Genomic DNA, 15,960 nt, shown 5'->3' with positions numbered 1-15,960 from the left:
TGATCACTTCTCCAGCTCTGCCCTCTGCAGCACACACAGACGTCTTCTTTGCCACTGAAGGGATGGATGTGCTGACAAGGCGAGGGCAAGAAGGCAAAGAACGAATACGCCCCGCTGCGAATGCGCATGCACACATGCACTCATGTGCGTGACACATGGAGCCACCACCACTGGTGTCCTGGGAGATACAGACACTGAAGTGAGGAGTGTGGGCTGGAGCCTGGGTAGAAGAAGAACCAACACCTGCTACCCACTTGTCCATGACCTGAGGCAGGCAGTGACCCTGAGTCAAGCCTCACAGATCCATAGGGACACAGGCAGGTGGGCACTCCCTGAAGCACTTTTTGCTGTGGTGTGAATCGGTCCAACTTAGGACCTCACACTAGAGGACTAGCCATGTGAGGTGTGGCAGGGAGCGCCAGGTGGCTTTGGGCCATCACTGCTGGTACACACCTATGTGGCTAGCTCTCAAACACACGCTGTTGGGTGAAAACCATGGAAATCAGAAACACACATCCAAGGCCCGTTCTGGAAGCCAATGCTTGTTTGTTTGTTTGTAGACAGGGTCTCTCTACATAGCCCAGGCTGTCCTTACTCTGTAGACCAGGCTGGCCTTGAACTCAGACCTGCCTGCCTTTGTCTCCCCAGTGCTGGGATTAAAGGTGTTCACCACTTCCCTTGAAGGGAAGATGATCCCTTACTGAAACCTCAGAATATATTCTGTAAGGATAGGTCTATAGCCACAGCCATACCGTAGACACTTTGAAAAGAGGTAGTAGTAGCTAGAGGGATAGAGAAAAAAGGAAGAAAATATCCACTGACAGAAGGAGGTAGTCATTTTTTTTTCTAGCAGCAGACAAGCTGTGTGGCAGTAGCCTCTGCCTCTCTTCCTGTGGGGATGTGAGGGTGAAGGAGGCATGCAGGAGGAATAGGACACAGAGCACAGCACTTCTTCAAAGAAAAACCACACTGCTTTGTTCTTAAAAGCCACCAAATCTGTTGGTCCTGATGTGATCTGTGAGTGTGTGCGCTCCAGTCAGGAACTGAGCAGAGGCCTCTCCACCCTGTGGTGGGCACTGAGGTGCCGGCCCAATTCCCACTTCCCAGCTCTGGGAACGGGGATTCTAATTGGTCAAAGGCAACAGGATGAGTTGTTTCTCTCTGATCTGACTGGCCAACTGGCAGGGACACATGACCTAAGCTGGACCAATTGCAGCCAGAAAGGATGTATAACTCAAGAGGGAAAGGTCTTTTAATGTGCTTTCTCTCAATGCCTGCAGACAAGAAAGCACGTGGCTCTAGATGTCACTGGAAGCCATTCTGGGACCTAGGGACATGAGGGGGAAGCCAAGATTGAGGACTGGTATCTGTGACACACATGTTGAGCTGCCGATTACATCCAGTCTGATGTCACCCACCTCTGGACTTCTAGAATATATGAAAGGGCTTTCCTGTTTGGCCAGATGGTGCCAGTGTGCTAGCTGTTTGCAAGCACAAGAATCTTGACGGAGATGTGCATGCTAGCCAGCTGTCTTTGCTTTGTTTTTTTTAAGACAGGGTCTTGCTATATAGCCTAGGTTGGGCTTGAACTTGTGATCCTGCTGCCTCAGCCTCCTGAGCACTGGGATTACAGACATGTGTCACTACACCTGGTCAGCCAGTTACTTTTTGAATATTAAAGAAAAATCTCTACAAGAGGTAAATGGGCAGCAGCAGTAGGAACAGGAAGGTCAATCTATCCCTGTGTAAAGAGATGATCTGCAGTTCTCAAGGGGTGTGTCCCCCATGCAGAGGGCACAGAACAGTCCTCGGTGGTGTCCTGTGTATGCAGGGCTCAGGGCAACACCAGCAGTGGCTCACTGCATTCTCCCCAGCTACACAACAGCTGCAGCGCTAGCTACAGTAGGTCCTGATAGCAGCAGCAGGGGCTCGTCCCCAGATGCTGGGCTGAGGATGAGAGACAGCCCCGAAGCCGGCTGGCTCTCCTGCAGCTGCTCTGGTCCTGCATCAAAGGTCGGACTTTAGGATCTGGGCCACTGCTGTGAGCTCTGAGAAGGCACATGGCCCGGGGACCTCCCAAGACTCCGAACATCCCATCGCCCGCCCGACAGTGAGAAGAGTGGAAAACAAAGGGATGCTCTCTCTGAACCCAGCCTGCCCTGGGTCTAATCGCTGTTCTATCTAAGCAGCTGGGTGCCTGGACCTGAAAAGCAATGACACACACAGCTTGTCATATGGATTTGGAAAGCACTTGGCAGAGAGTGCCAGGCACACGGCCTCCTCATCACTATTGTTATCTGACAGTGTGTAGCTATGTATTTCACCACTGAAATATAGTTACATGCAGTAAAATGCACCTGTTTTAAGAATACAACTGATGGTTTGTGTCGGGGTTGGTTTTCTTTTTCTTTTCTCTTGTTTTTTTCAAACGGGGTCTCAGATGTTGGCCTGGAGCTCCCTAGGAAGCTGAGGATAATCTTGAACTTCTGATTCTCCTGTCTTGGCCTCTGAAGTGCTGGGATTACAGGTGTGAGCCACCATATCCAGTATATTAGCTACTTTTCTATTCCTGTGATAAAACACCAAGGCAACTCACAGAAGGGAGGGTTCATTTGGTCTTATGGTTCCAGAGGGGTAAGAGGCCATCACTATCATCGTGCGGAAGTGTGAGCAAGCACCAGATATGGCAGCAGGAAGGGCTGAGAACTCACATCTTAGACCACAAGCAGGAAATGGGGAGCAAACTCCTGTTTGGCACCCCTAGTGACACCCCTACTCCAAATGACATCCCTAGTGACTTACTTCCTCCAGCAAAGCTGTACCTCCTAAGGCCTTCCCAAACAGTGCCACTAACTGGGGGCCAACCATTCAAATGCCAGAGTCTGGGGGGGGGGTACTCAAGCCGCCACAGCCAGTGACAGAATTCTGACACGTCTACAACTGTCCAACTCCAGATGACCCGTACCGAGCCAATTTCACCCCCACCCCACCTCAAACAAGCTCCTCTTCCTTGCCCTGCTTCTCAGGAAAGGGTCTCACTGGGCGCCTGTGTTTGGGGCCTTGAGGAGGCCCAGGGGTGAAGATGAACCTGTTTCCACAGGCTTCTCCCTTCCTCACCCTGATACACGTGCGAGCAAAAGCAGGAGAGTGACGAGCAGCCAGGACCCTGGGAGTCACCTGACCCTGTTATTTGGGGGCTCCTCCTCCTCTCTGGGCGGTTGACTTCTTTCACATTCAGGCATCCTGGCTGCTGTTCTCTCACACCTGATTTTTAGACCCCATCTCTGTAGAGCTGCTAGAATCATTAGGAAATGCAAAATCTGGTCAGTTCTCCCCAAAGCCTGAACCCCATTTCCATGTCTGTCCTGAGGGTCAACTCTTGACCTCTTGTCCATGGTATTCTAAGCTCTGCCCATCTCCCACAGCTGTGGACCCCTCCTTATTCCTTTCTCTTCTTATCTCACTGGAAACTCTCTATTTTGTTTTTGAGACAAGGTTTCTTGATGTAGCCCATGCTGGCCCAGAACTCCAGATCTTCCTGTCTGAGCCCCATGCCCCCACCCAGCACTAAGATTACAGACGTGTTCCACCATGCCCAGCACCACCACAAGTTTCTTCTTTTTAGAGACTCAATCTCATGTAGTTCAGGCAGGCTATCAATTCGTTATGTAGCGAGGATAACCCCGAACTCCTGCCATTCCTACCTCTACCTCTCAAATGCTGGATTACAGGCATCCATCACCACGCATCACTAGTAATTTTTCAAATGACATTTTTTTAATTTTGCATTTTCCTTTATTTATATAGAACAGATTCTCTAGTCAGACAAGACAGTAGTCTACATTTCACATAAAGACACAAAAGAACAGTTTGCATTGAGTGATGCGATGAAGTTAGAACAGTGGTAACAACTACCACCACTTATTGAGTCTGGGCATGCTGGGAGCCAATTAATCTCATCAAATCAAATTTTTATTAGGATTATTGTAGAGCTGGGCGGTGGTGGTGGTGTACGCCTTTAATCCCAGTACTCAGGAAGCAGAGGCAGGTGAGTTCTAGGACAGCCAGGACTACACAGAGAAACCCTGTCTCAAAAAACAAAACAAAACAAAAATTGTGAGACATAATATAAAAAGTTACTAACCCTAGTTTGTAAATGCTAATACTGGACAAAACTCCAAAATAGTATCGTGACCAAAATGCAATCTATTGATTTTATTCAGGATTTTTCCTTGTTTTCTGAGACAAGGTCTTAAACTCTACAGCCCATGTGGCCCCACAACGCTACCATGGCCTGAGCTGCCCTTGAATTTGTAGCTGTTCCCGTCTCCACCAACTTCAACTTCCTGTCCATGGAGCCTCTGCTAGGATTATTCCAGTGTGTGGCACGAGGGTGCACGGGGGTGTCACAGCGAGCGTGTGTGTGGCCAGAGGACGATGCTCCACTTGGCTCTCTCCTTCCGTCTGTCTGTGGGTTCCAGAGACTGAAGCTAGGTGACCAGGTTGTTACACACTAAGCTATCTGCCAGCCCATTATTCAGGTTTTCTACGTGTGTGTGTGTGTGTGTGTGTGTGTGTGTGTGTGTGTGTGTGTGTTACAAGTTCATCACGTGCATGCTTGTGTATTCACCACCATCATGATAGAAGCAGGGAGGGTGTATGGCTGAGCAGTAAAACATCTGCCTCCAGTGAGCCCCTGGTTTCACCCCTGTCCTGGCCACGGTCAGTCACATCTATGTCTGTAAGTATTCCATTTAGAATGTTGTGTTTGGGGGGGGGGTGTGGGTGTGGGTGTGTGCGCGCGTGGGGCTCACTCCGCAGGGAGACTGGCTTTTCCCACTCAGCATTATCTCCCTTGAGTCTCCACGGCTGGCTCACCCTCCAGCCTGCCCCATCTCAACAGCTCGCTGAGGATTATGCCACAGCGGACACTCCACGGGTTTGTTTACCTGGACACCTGGGCTGTTTCCAGACTTGGCAAGAAGTAGAGGTGTTTTTTGTGTGTGTGTGAACAATGGTAGGCAGATTTCTGTGTGAACACAAGCCTTACTTCTCTGGGCTAAGTGCCCAAGGGTGCAACGGGATGGGTCATACAACAGCTGTGTGTTTAGTTTTTATGAAACTGTCCGTGTGTTTTCTGGATGGACCTAACTTTCCGTCCCCCCAGCACCGTCTGAGGGACCCCACTCCCCACACTCTTCACTGCGGACTCTGTTTCACTTCCTCAGCAAAGGTCTTCTGTGGGGTTACTGTGCATCAGGTACTATCCCAAAGCTGGGGATGTAGCAAGGACACAGAATGTGACTGAGTTGTAGTGGCATCCTGGAGGATTAGGAGGCCAGCCTCTGCTACCCGATGAGAGTCCACCTCAGCACACAGAAGACAGGACTTAGCGGCTGACTGGCAGAGCAGGCGCTACACCACCACTGAGCGGTTGTGGTGAGGGCCGGAAGGAAACAGACAGACAGACGGACGGCATAATAAAGAGAGGATGAGCACTCTGGTTACAGAGCCAGGCAGGCTGGGTCCCAATCCTGACTCCGTTTACATCTACTGTGCATGCACGGCTCAGGCAGGGGGCCTGACTTACCTGCATCTCAACTCCCCATCTGTAAAACCAGATGGTAAGGCTGTCTCAATAGCAGTAAAAAGAAGGCTGGGGTGCGGCTCAGCAGAAGAGCGCTTGCCTAGAATCACTAGTGAGGGGCCGGGGTGCGGCTCAGCAGAAGAGCGCGTGCTCAGGTCCAATGCCAAGTACCATGATATTATAAAAACCACCTTCACCGGTGCTGGGGACCAAGTGGTGGTCATGGCACACTGGCAGCAAAGACAGGCCTGGTGGAGACCTCCTGTATACAGTCTCTGCCAGCATCTCGGTCACGAAGGCAGTGTTACTAAGAAGTCACATAGCTGTGAGGGCCTCCAAGATGCATACAGCAGCCCTCGTGTTCTGAAGGGACACCCGGTCTGCTGAGGACTGACTGCTGGAGGCCGGGCAGGGGAAGGGAAGCGAGGCTGCTCACTTACCCAGCAGGCTGCTCACTTACCCAGCAGGCTGCAGCAGTGGCTGCGGGGCAAACTGAGGAAGCTGGGACTTTCCACACCCTGGGGATCTGACGCCATTCACAGGTGGGCTGAAGAGGAGTAACAGCACCTGCCCCACCTCTCTGGGCCCACAAAGAAACCACCTTTGGGAGTAAAGGGGATGTGGGAACCCCTGCTGGCATGCCGACCTCTCCACAAGCCTGGCCCAGAAGAGGGAACTAAGGGAGACACTTGGTCGACAGCCTATGAAGGGAACAGGGAGAAGGAGCAGCCAGCTCGGGCCAGCAGAGAATGAGGACACCTACATGGAGAGGGGAGGGGCCTTGGCTCTGAGAGGGCAGATTCATGAGTCATGGCAGCCCAAGACTTTTCCGAGGAAAGTCAGAGCTGCAGTGACCTGCTTTGTGGGCCTCCCATGGCCTAGCGTGATCGACAAGCTGCTGCTTTCCTAGGAGCGAAGCTAGAACCAGGGCACCCTCTCCTCTGCAGGAAAGGACTCTCAATCCTGCAGTGGGCAGCCGGGTGGAGGGGAGGGGAGCCTCTGACCATGAGTCTGGTTTTCCTGGTGGAGGAGGGTACCCGGATGGCAAAGTCTTAGATGGTTGCTTCTTTCCTTGCAGCCCCACCATGCGACTATAGTCCCAGACCATGGAAGGTGAAGCAAGAGGGTCAGCCTGGACTACACAGCAGGACTCTATCTCAAAGAAACCAAACCTAACCAAAAATCCGTCCACAACGGCCAGGGCAATGGAAAGACACAGGGCCCACTCTGGTCAGCCCTGTTGTCTTCCCTCACAATGCTGAAGTGATGTCAGCTTCTCAGATACACCCAGCACCTTCCTACCTCAGGCCTCTGTTTTGGTTTATCTAGAGAAGAGTTCAAGTGCAATGCCCCACAAATTATGCAGCCGAGTTTCCCACATTTGGGGAAACTGCAGGAGCCAGCACACCTGGAGTGCACTGGATGAGCCTTGCTCTGAAAAAACCACCTTGGTGATCATGGTATCTCTCCTGCCAGGTAAGTAATGGAGATATTCTGTCTCCCACAAACAACTAGAGCCCTAGTCTGCCACTGCATGGGTTCCTATCTACTTTCAAGTTGAAGATTGATGGTTGCTGCTTCAGAAAAGCCTCCTGAGACCATCTTGTCCCCACCCCATTCTAGAAGAGGACTCCCTCTTTCTGTCCTCTCTCTAGATGTCCATATTCCATCTTTCTGGTTAGTTACCCCAGCTAAGCCACATGGCTATCTGCAAGACTGCTTACCCAGATGGTGGGGGTTATGAGGTCAGACTCTTGGAAATGCAGCATTACTCTTTGTGTTTGCTTGTGTTTTGAGACAGGGTTTCTCTGTATAATAGCTCTGGCTGTCCTGGAACTTGCTCTCTGGACCAAGCTGGCCTCAAATTCACAGAGATCCACCTGCTTCTGCCTCCCAAGTGCAGGGTTTAAAGGTGTGCACCACCACTGCCTGATCCCAGTTTATAAATGGGGAAGACATGTCAGGCCTGTCCACAGCACCAGATACTCAGGAGTTTAATCTGGGGAGCACCCAGACAGCCTGGCAACATTTCCAATGACCCTGCTTCCTAACACCTGCTGGCAACAGGTGGTCAGGTAAACAAAACTCATGGACATTTCCCTAGAATGCTGAACTCCCAACCTGAGAGTCGTTTAAAATGTTTATATCGTATGGTTACTGTGTATTATACATGGCTTAAGCATTTGAGGGACACAATAAATGTGAAGGGCCACACATCCACCTGACATATCTCCAATTGGTCCCACTTCCCAGCCTTCTCTGTCTCTCTTCAATTCTCTCTTTGGATAGCTCTTCTTGTCTCTAGGTATATCCCTCCTCCAGGGATGATCTTAGGCCTCTGGTTTTCAGCACTATGTTTTTCCTTCTGCCTGGGCCTCTCCTGTCCACTCCAGAACCACATGCTCCTTACCATCTCTCACAGCTATCCAAGCAGCCTAGAGCTGTGTGACCGGACTTTCACATCTCCTTCTACATTACTTTGCAAGGCTTCACATGGATGCACTGTTGTATAGCAATTTCCTCTGAAATAAAGCATTCCACCTCCGAGGGGAGCTCATTAAAACACAGGATATTCTTTTTGTTTGTTTTTGTTTTGGGTGAGACAGAGTTTTGCTATGCAACCCTGGATGGCTCAGAACAATGTAGACCAGGCTGGTCCAGAACTCACTACGTAGATCAGGCTGGCGAACTCACTATGTAGAGATGGGCCTGCCTCTGCCTCCTGAGTGCTGAGATTAAAGGTGTGACCCACTATACCAGGTTGTTCTAAAGGGAGGTGAAACATTCCATTCTACCTAGAAGCCAGGTGCAGGCAGATCTCTGTCTGAGTTTTGAGACCAGCCTGTTCTACAGAGCAAGTTCCAGGACAGCCAGAGCTGTTATACAGAGTAACTCTGTCTCAAAAAAACCAAGGGGGGTGGGGGGGAACAACTCAAGAGCTTCAGGAAGTCGCCAAAAGTGACCAGAATCAGCAGGAACTTCTCTCAAGTTCTCACAAGACCTGTGAGACTCTCTCAGACAAGACAAGCTGCCTGAAAGAAACACTTTCCAATCTGTAGAGCTGCATGAAAGTCGTGTAGCAAGCTCCAAGGTTCCACTTTTGTGAGCCACCATCCATTCTGGGTGAGCTTTGAGTCATTTCTGCGCCTGCGAGTAATTCCTCACCTGTACGCCTGTAAGCAACCCCAGTAAAATTCCCTGGTTCACTAGGTAGACTCTGACGGTATCCTTTGGCAATCTGTCAGTGGTTCACTATCTGGGGCAAGAAGATGCTGTTCACATCTCTCAGGAATAGTGTCACCCAACACATATCCCAACTCAACACCTCCACCTCTTGCTCACCCTAGGCCCCTTCTCCCCACCACTGCACACCCACATCCGGCCTGCAAGCCTCTGAGTATAAGTGGCAGCCATTCTCCCCCCCCTCCCCCCCCCCCCCCGCCATCTCCTGCTAACCATGGTGGACACTGCGAGGGGGTCCTGCTGTGGGAGACCCCACTCACATGGAGGTCACACTCCCAAAAGCCCTGTAGGGAAAAGGCTTAAGTCACCACAGGGCCCCAAAGGCCACCCTGCACTCCTCATCCCGTCGTCTTTGTTTCTGAGCCACTAAAGTGGGTGTGTGACAGCATCTCCCTGTGACTATCACTTGCATTTCCATAATGACATTGAGAGTGCTCAGGTCTGAGTGGTAACGATAACGGCGATGACAATGAGCTGTGGCTTGACAGACAGTGTTTATTTAAGAGCTACACACAGTTGTGGAGCCCTCTCCAAAGGGTCCCAGGCATTTTGGAGTTCTGAGCAATCTGGGTCTTAGGCAAACCAGCAGGGTCCGGGGAGTGCTGGCAACCCAGGCCAAGGGGAGTTCTGCAGTGATGATGGGTACAGCAGTGTGGGCCAGGGCTGTGTACCAGGGACCTGAGTGCCCACAGCCACACCCCAACTCCTCACTGGCGGACTCTTAGCAGGAGCTCTACACTGAGCATTACTACATCCCAGGCCCCAAATCTAACATGAATTCTGACTTCAAGATTCAACGTATTTCATAGTTGATAAATACAGGTAGAGGGGTATGTTGACTCTATCTTTAGTTTTAATTAAAAAGCACATTTACTGTGTGTGCACGTGCCCGCCACAATATACATCTAAAGGTCAGAGAGCAACCTGAGGCAGCTGGCCCTCTCCTTCTGTCATGAGGGTCCTGGAGAGACTCCGGTCATCTGGTTTGTAATCTTGCCGTGGCCTGAACCTGAGACAAAAGGCTAAGGTGCCTATTTAACATATCAAAGTGGACCTGGCCTCCAGGTTCTCCCAGCATCCCTCAGTGTCTACCTGTTACAGGGTATGGCTGACATGCCCTGTCCTCTACCCTGAACTCTCCAGTCCAGGGGCTGGCATGCCCCTCCCCAGAGGCTCTTCCCTAGATAGTCCAGACATTTTGGGTTACCTGCCCCCTTTGGTACTCTGCCCTCCTGGCTGCTGCACCTGGGTCCCCTCTCTCCTCTTTCTTCCCCTCCCCTCCCCCCACATGGTCCAGCTCAGTCTGGTCACGTCCACTCTGGACTCTCCCAGATGTCCCTGCCTCTGACTGTGTTCTCACTTTATAATAAACGTTCTCCTCCACCACACCTAGGAACAGTCATGTCCTTTCCTTTGTATTTCTGTTCTTCATTCATTTACTACCATACCCATGTTTAATACCATGCTTTAGGTTTTTGTGTTTGTTTGGAGTCAGTCTCTCATGTAACCCAGGCTGGCTTTGAATTCCGGATCCTTCTGGCCCCACCTGTTCTTTCTATGGGATGCTTGTTCCTTTACCGGGATCCTCTCCTCTACCTCTCAACTCCACTCAGTTACTGTCTCTGCGGCCTGCAGGCCTCCTCCCACGACGGCCAACTCTATTCCTGCCAAGGCCCTCCTCACACCCTGCACTACGCACAGCAGACACAGACACCTAAGACGGCGGACTTGATCACTTTGTATTTCAGAGTTCCAAGAAAGCATGGTATACAGTAGGTGCTAAAGAAGCACCACACAGATCTACTCAGCAGCCATCCACGCCCTCGGCACCTTGCCAGCCTGAGATGGACAGGCATGTGCGAGCTGCTCAGAGCCCCGCTCACTCTGCCCCCTCCTGTCCCTGAGCTGTGTCTCTCAGCTATGAAGCTTCAAGACAGGGGAGCCTCAGGGCCTGGGCTCCTGAAGCACAGACTCAATCCTGCCCCACCTGACCTGCCCTGTGTCACGTGTCCCCAGTAAGGAATGACATTTATAGTGCTCATTTTCGGATTTCATGCTAATTTGTTTCCACCTTAGAATCTTACTCATAGCTGTCAGTCCCGTAAATGAATAAAGTCACTAGAAGCAGAGACACTGTGATGAGACCTGGTGGCTGGGAGGAAAGCAATGGCCTCTGGCTGCAGGGGTTACTGCAGTGAAAGGACTGGGGGAGGGGCAGACAAAACACCGACTCCCTGGGAAGTGCCACTTCCACTTCCTGTTGGGAAGATGAAAGGTCCCACCCAGAGCTGATGTCTTTAGATAAGGCTGCAGGCTGCCTCATCAAACACACTCTTTAGGGCTCACAGCCAACCTCCAGTCCCTGGAGACACCCCGGAAAACCCTATTAGCTGGAGGACGCTAAAGCAGCAAGGATGCATGAAGGGTGTGGGCTAATTCGGGTTGACAACCTTTCCAAGAATCCCCCACTGGGGCACTGCCCTCCCGCTCCTTCTGAGAGAATAAATCACACTGTCAGGTCTGATTTGGGACTCGGGTGATTGGCCGCACAAAGCATCCGTGTGTTCTAGCTGCAGAGGTCAAGGGCAGCCACAATCCCAAGGCCAGTGCTAAAAAGCCTAGGGACTTCATGGGAAACAGGGCAGGGAACCAACAGCTGTGGGCTCCTGGCACACACCAAAGAAATTCCTTTTTTCTCCTGCAAAACTCCTGGCCCAAGCCTCAGCTGCAAATTCCTGTTCCCAGAAGACAGTTCTGTTATATCCAGGCACCACAGGAGTTTGGAGTTGGGTGGGTGAGGATCACCAATGGCTGCAGGGAGCGCTGGTGGCGGTAGTCGTGGTGGTGGTGGTGGTGGTGCTGCTGCTGCTGCTGCTGCTGCTGCTGTTGCTGCTGCTAGTGGTGGGTGGCAGCAGTAGCTCTAAGGGCTAGTGGGTATGAGCTGCCACCGCCGCCACCATCAGCAGTGGCAGCATGCACAGCAGCCTCCATGAAGCGACCTTGGAGCAGGCTGGGCCCCAGTACTTAAGTCTGTAAGCACATTCAACCTTTGAGTGCACTGCTAGGGACAAAAGGCAGCTCCCAGGGCTGAGCTGCTCGGCTGGGGCCAGCCAGTGTGGTCCAGCTGAGCCCGGAACCCGGCGTGGCTGGACTCGGAGCCAGTGCTCTGGGTTCCACGTCAGCCTGTTTTCATTTCACTGGCTTGGAGAAGGCTCTCCTGAAGCCAAGTGAAGGTGCCCGCAGCCCTGGGGCTCTCCTGGTTAGGACTCCTGGTCAACATGCAGCACATGAGAGGAGCACAGAGGCACAGAGGAAACATGGGCTGAGGCGATCAGCAGGACGCCAGGCAGGTGGCATGGCGGGGACCTTTCTTCCGACAGAATAACCAAAAGCACAGGTACTGTTTGCTGGGAAAAGGGAGACCAAAGTAATTTCCTGCCTCCCTGCCCCCAATGTCCCTAGGAGCTGCAAGGAGGATATTCAACTGGTGGAGCCCCTCAGAGCCAGACCACGCCCAGTGGGAAGGACTTATATCCAGGTGTAAGGCAAGGCAGGCTGACACATCTGTCCCTGGCTGGACAGAATGGAGCCTGGCCTGAAGGGGCTCTGGAGACAGGCTGTATGAGTTCTACCCAGGCCCACTATTCTGTAAGCACCCTCCCCTTCCTGTGCCTCAGTTTCCACGTCATCACTACAGGGATATGACAGCAATGACCTCACAGGGTGGGCAGAGGGCAGAGTGAGCCCATGCACAGAGAGTTGCCTACAGCAGTGCCTGGCCCAAAGTCAGCTCCATTGACACCAGTTATTACCGCTCTTCTGCCCGCGGAGCCAGGCACTGCGGGCCGGTTTACCATCGGCCTCTTCCCATTCCCCTTTCCTCTGCCTACTTCTTCTAGAAGGCTGAAAACTTAAATGAATTTCCTACCTGCCTTGCAGAAGGGGAAGTGATGTGACATTGTTCTGCTCGATGAGATGTGAGTGGTGTCACCTAGATCCAGGGGATTCTGGGAGGGCTCAAGCTGTCCAGACTTAAGCACACGTGTCCCTGGAGCTGATCCCTATTTGCGCTGTCTGGAGCTGTAGCAACATCCCTTGACCGTGAGGGAAAGGCCCGCAGAAAAGAGGAGGCTCCGAGCCCTGACCCACCCATCACACCGTAGGAGCCTCTTTTTAATCAAAGGCTGTTAGCCTGACAAGGGCCCTCCCTCTGCCCTTTGTATCAGTTAGCCAAGAACTGTAGCTAACAAATGGAGGCTATGGGGACATGAGAGATACCTCAGTAGACACTGTCACAGAGGAGACACAGCTATCAGCTGATGCTGACATTAGTGCATGCAAGTCTGAGGAAAAGTAGAGTTTTGTCAGAGTCCCAAAGATTCCTCCAAAATGACTGAGTTATATTTGGAATGGTGGTGGGACTGGCAGGGGAATTACCTGGCACACAGACACCATCTTAGCCAAGCAAGTCAAATGACCAACACTGGGGGTGATACACACAGACACCCTGCGTCCCTGGGATGATGCCCTGATGAGGGGACATCTCTTCTAGGATATTCTTCTAGGTAACAATATCGCCTCAATAGAGTCAAGAGAAAACATCAAACACACCTAAATCCAGACACTGCAAAATACCAGAACAGCACACTTCTAAGTCACAAAAGCCAAGGGGGCGCAGGAACCTGGTAGACTGGCGGAGAGTAAGAGGACATGGTGGGCGGGGAGCTGTCTCGGCCAGTAGAGCACTTGCTGCCCTGGCACTCGGACCTGGCACTCGGGAAGAGAGACAGCCATGGTGGTGCATACGTAATCCCAGTGCTGGGGAAGCGGAGGAGCAGATTCCTGGGACCACTGGTCAGTCGCCTAGCCTAGTTGGCAGGCTCTAGGTCCCAGTGTGAAATTGTCTCAAAAACAAACAAACAAACAAACCAGAGGTGATTAGCAGCTAAGAGTAAATACTGTGGTACAGAGGACCCAAGTTTGGCTCCCACTGTTTACAAAGGGCAGCTCATGACCACTGCAACTCCAGCTCCGGAGGAACCCAACACCCTTGGCCTACACACACACACACACACACACACACACACACACACACACACACACACGCACACACACACACACACACACTGCTGTGGGATGTCTTTCTGTATGCTGCGGGTATGTGTGGCTCCCACTGGATAATAAATAAAGCTGCAATGGCCTATGGCAGGGAAGGATGGAGCCCGGCAGGAGAATTCAAAAGAGACAGTGAAGGAAGAAAAGCAGAAAGAGGAGACGCCAGCCGCTGCCCAAGGAGCAACAAGATGCCAGCTGACTGGTAACGCCCCGGCCACATGGCAACATATAGGTTAATAGGAATGGGTTAATTTAAGATGAAAAAGCTAGCTAGCAAGAAGCTAAAGCCACAGGCCACAGTTTATAATTAGTATAAGCCTCTGTGTGTTTACTGGGGACCGAGTGGCTGCAGGACTGAGAGGAACACAGGAAAACTTCTGTCAATAACATACGTACACACATACTAGAATGTTCACAAGTTAAAGCCCAAACAAAGCCAGGTGGTGGTGACACACGCCTTTAAAATCCCGGCACTCGGGAAGCAGAGGCAGGAGGATTTCTTGAGTTTGAGGTCAGCCTGGTCCACATTGTGAGAAGATCTTGTCTCGAAAAACAAAACAAAACACCCCAAACAAACCGTGGTGAACGATAACTGCAAGAAGCAGTCTCCAACCCCAGAGACCATCCCACAGACCAACTCCAGGGACCTGGCAAACTTCACCAAGATGGAGCGCTCAGAGAAGAATCACTCGGTTACCCCGGGTTCTCTGCGGTCCCACAGCTCGATTACCAGTCTCTGTGTCAGCTGGCGACACTTGGGCACCCAGAGCCAGAATCTTCCACCCTCTCATCACCCACAGTTAGGGTCTCCCAGTCCTGGGAGGACCAGACACTGCTTCCCCAGCACCCTGCCACCAAGGCTGACATGAGCATTCAGGAACGCCTCATTAGGAACCAAAAGAGCGTATGCCCTAAAACTGACTTCACTGCCTAAAATCCAGAACATGAAAGAGCACAATGCTTGTTAGGAAAAAAAAAAATCACGCCCAAATTCTCCCAAATTTACCCTACTTAAGCCTACACATCCAGATAGGAATTTCCCATACATACATACATAGTTTAATCTCGTGGGGGCACCTACGCTGCCGCTGCGTTTTAAACCCAGAGAGAGCAGCATACAGTAGGGGGATGGGCCCGTTCTGTCTCCCTGTGTAGCAGGTTCACAAGAAAATTCCTTTGTGTGAACCTTAAAAAAACAACACAAAGAACTAAAAACAAACAAACAAAAACCCACAAGAGGGAAGTTTACTCTCTATAAAAGTTAAGTTGAATTCAAATAGTATAAAACCTGAGTATAACTGTGCTCAAAAACAAGACTCTGAGATAGTGTTGCTGAGGATGCTCCAGAAGCACCTGAACAGCATGGATTCTTTTCTTAGACAGCAAAGTAAAATACAAAGTGTGTGTGTGTGTGTGTGTGTGTGTGTGTGTGTGTGTGTGTGTACACGCGTGCGCGCGCATCCCAGGACACTAGCAGCCAATGACAGTACTTACCCCTAAGGGCGGTTGGGAGGCAGTAGGTAGTGATGGAGACAGCTACCTCTTCTCTGAGCCTTAGTATGCATATTTAAGAATAATAAAGACATTATGTGAATCATCTATAAAATTTAACAAATAGCCGCTGTACTTACCTCAGTATGCCCTGGACACCAGCGTGCCTTTCAGGTCTCACGAGAGCCCAGGTCAATGGCGATGCACCTGTGGAGAGGGGAAAGAGCGGCTCATGCCTCTGGCCAAGCGATGCAGGGCCTTCCTGCTGTAACACCCGCCTGGCATACGTGACAAAAGCGATCCGAGCCTGGCACTGAGGACACACGCCAAGCAGCACAGCCGCTGTCCTCGAGGAGGTGGCTGAGCAAGCACACCACACGAGACCAGGGCTGCTCTGTGTCAGATGCAAACCGAGAACGGGGCTGCCAACGCACGCAGTGTGCTGGCGCCTCCACCGGGAAAGACACCCAAATAGGTAAGATCACAAACTATGACTACCCTGGAAAGAGCTCCCAGGCCGTAAA

At 51.5% G+C, this 15,960-nt stretch overlaps 1 protein-coding gene and 1 pseudogene across 2 annotated transcripts in view; both read right to left on the bottom strand.

The window, feature by feature from the left end:
* The window catches only part of Sipa1l3 (signal induced proliferation associated 1 like 3), a 219,463-nt gene that overhangs the window by 111,086 nt on the left and 92,417 nt on the right, over positions 1–15,960 (bottom strand). The window lies entirely within an intron of this gene.
* Positions 6,936–7,071, bottom strand: LOC114684997 (annotated as a pseudogene).

This window comes from Peromyscus leucopus, chromosome 1, assembly GCF_004664715.2.
Source record: "Peromyscus leucopus breed LL Stock chromosome 1, UCI_PerLeu_2.1, whole genome shotgun sequence".
NCBI classification, from domain to species: domain Eukaryota; kingdom Metazoa; phylum Chordata; class Mammalia; order Rodentia; family Cricetidae; genus Peromyscus; species Peromyscus leucopus.
The sequence above is the reverse complement of the archived record's forward strand: the minus strand, read 5'-3'. Positions and strand labels throughout refer to the sequence as shown.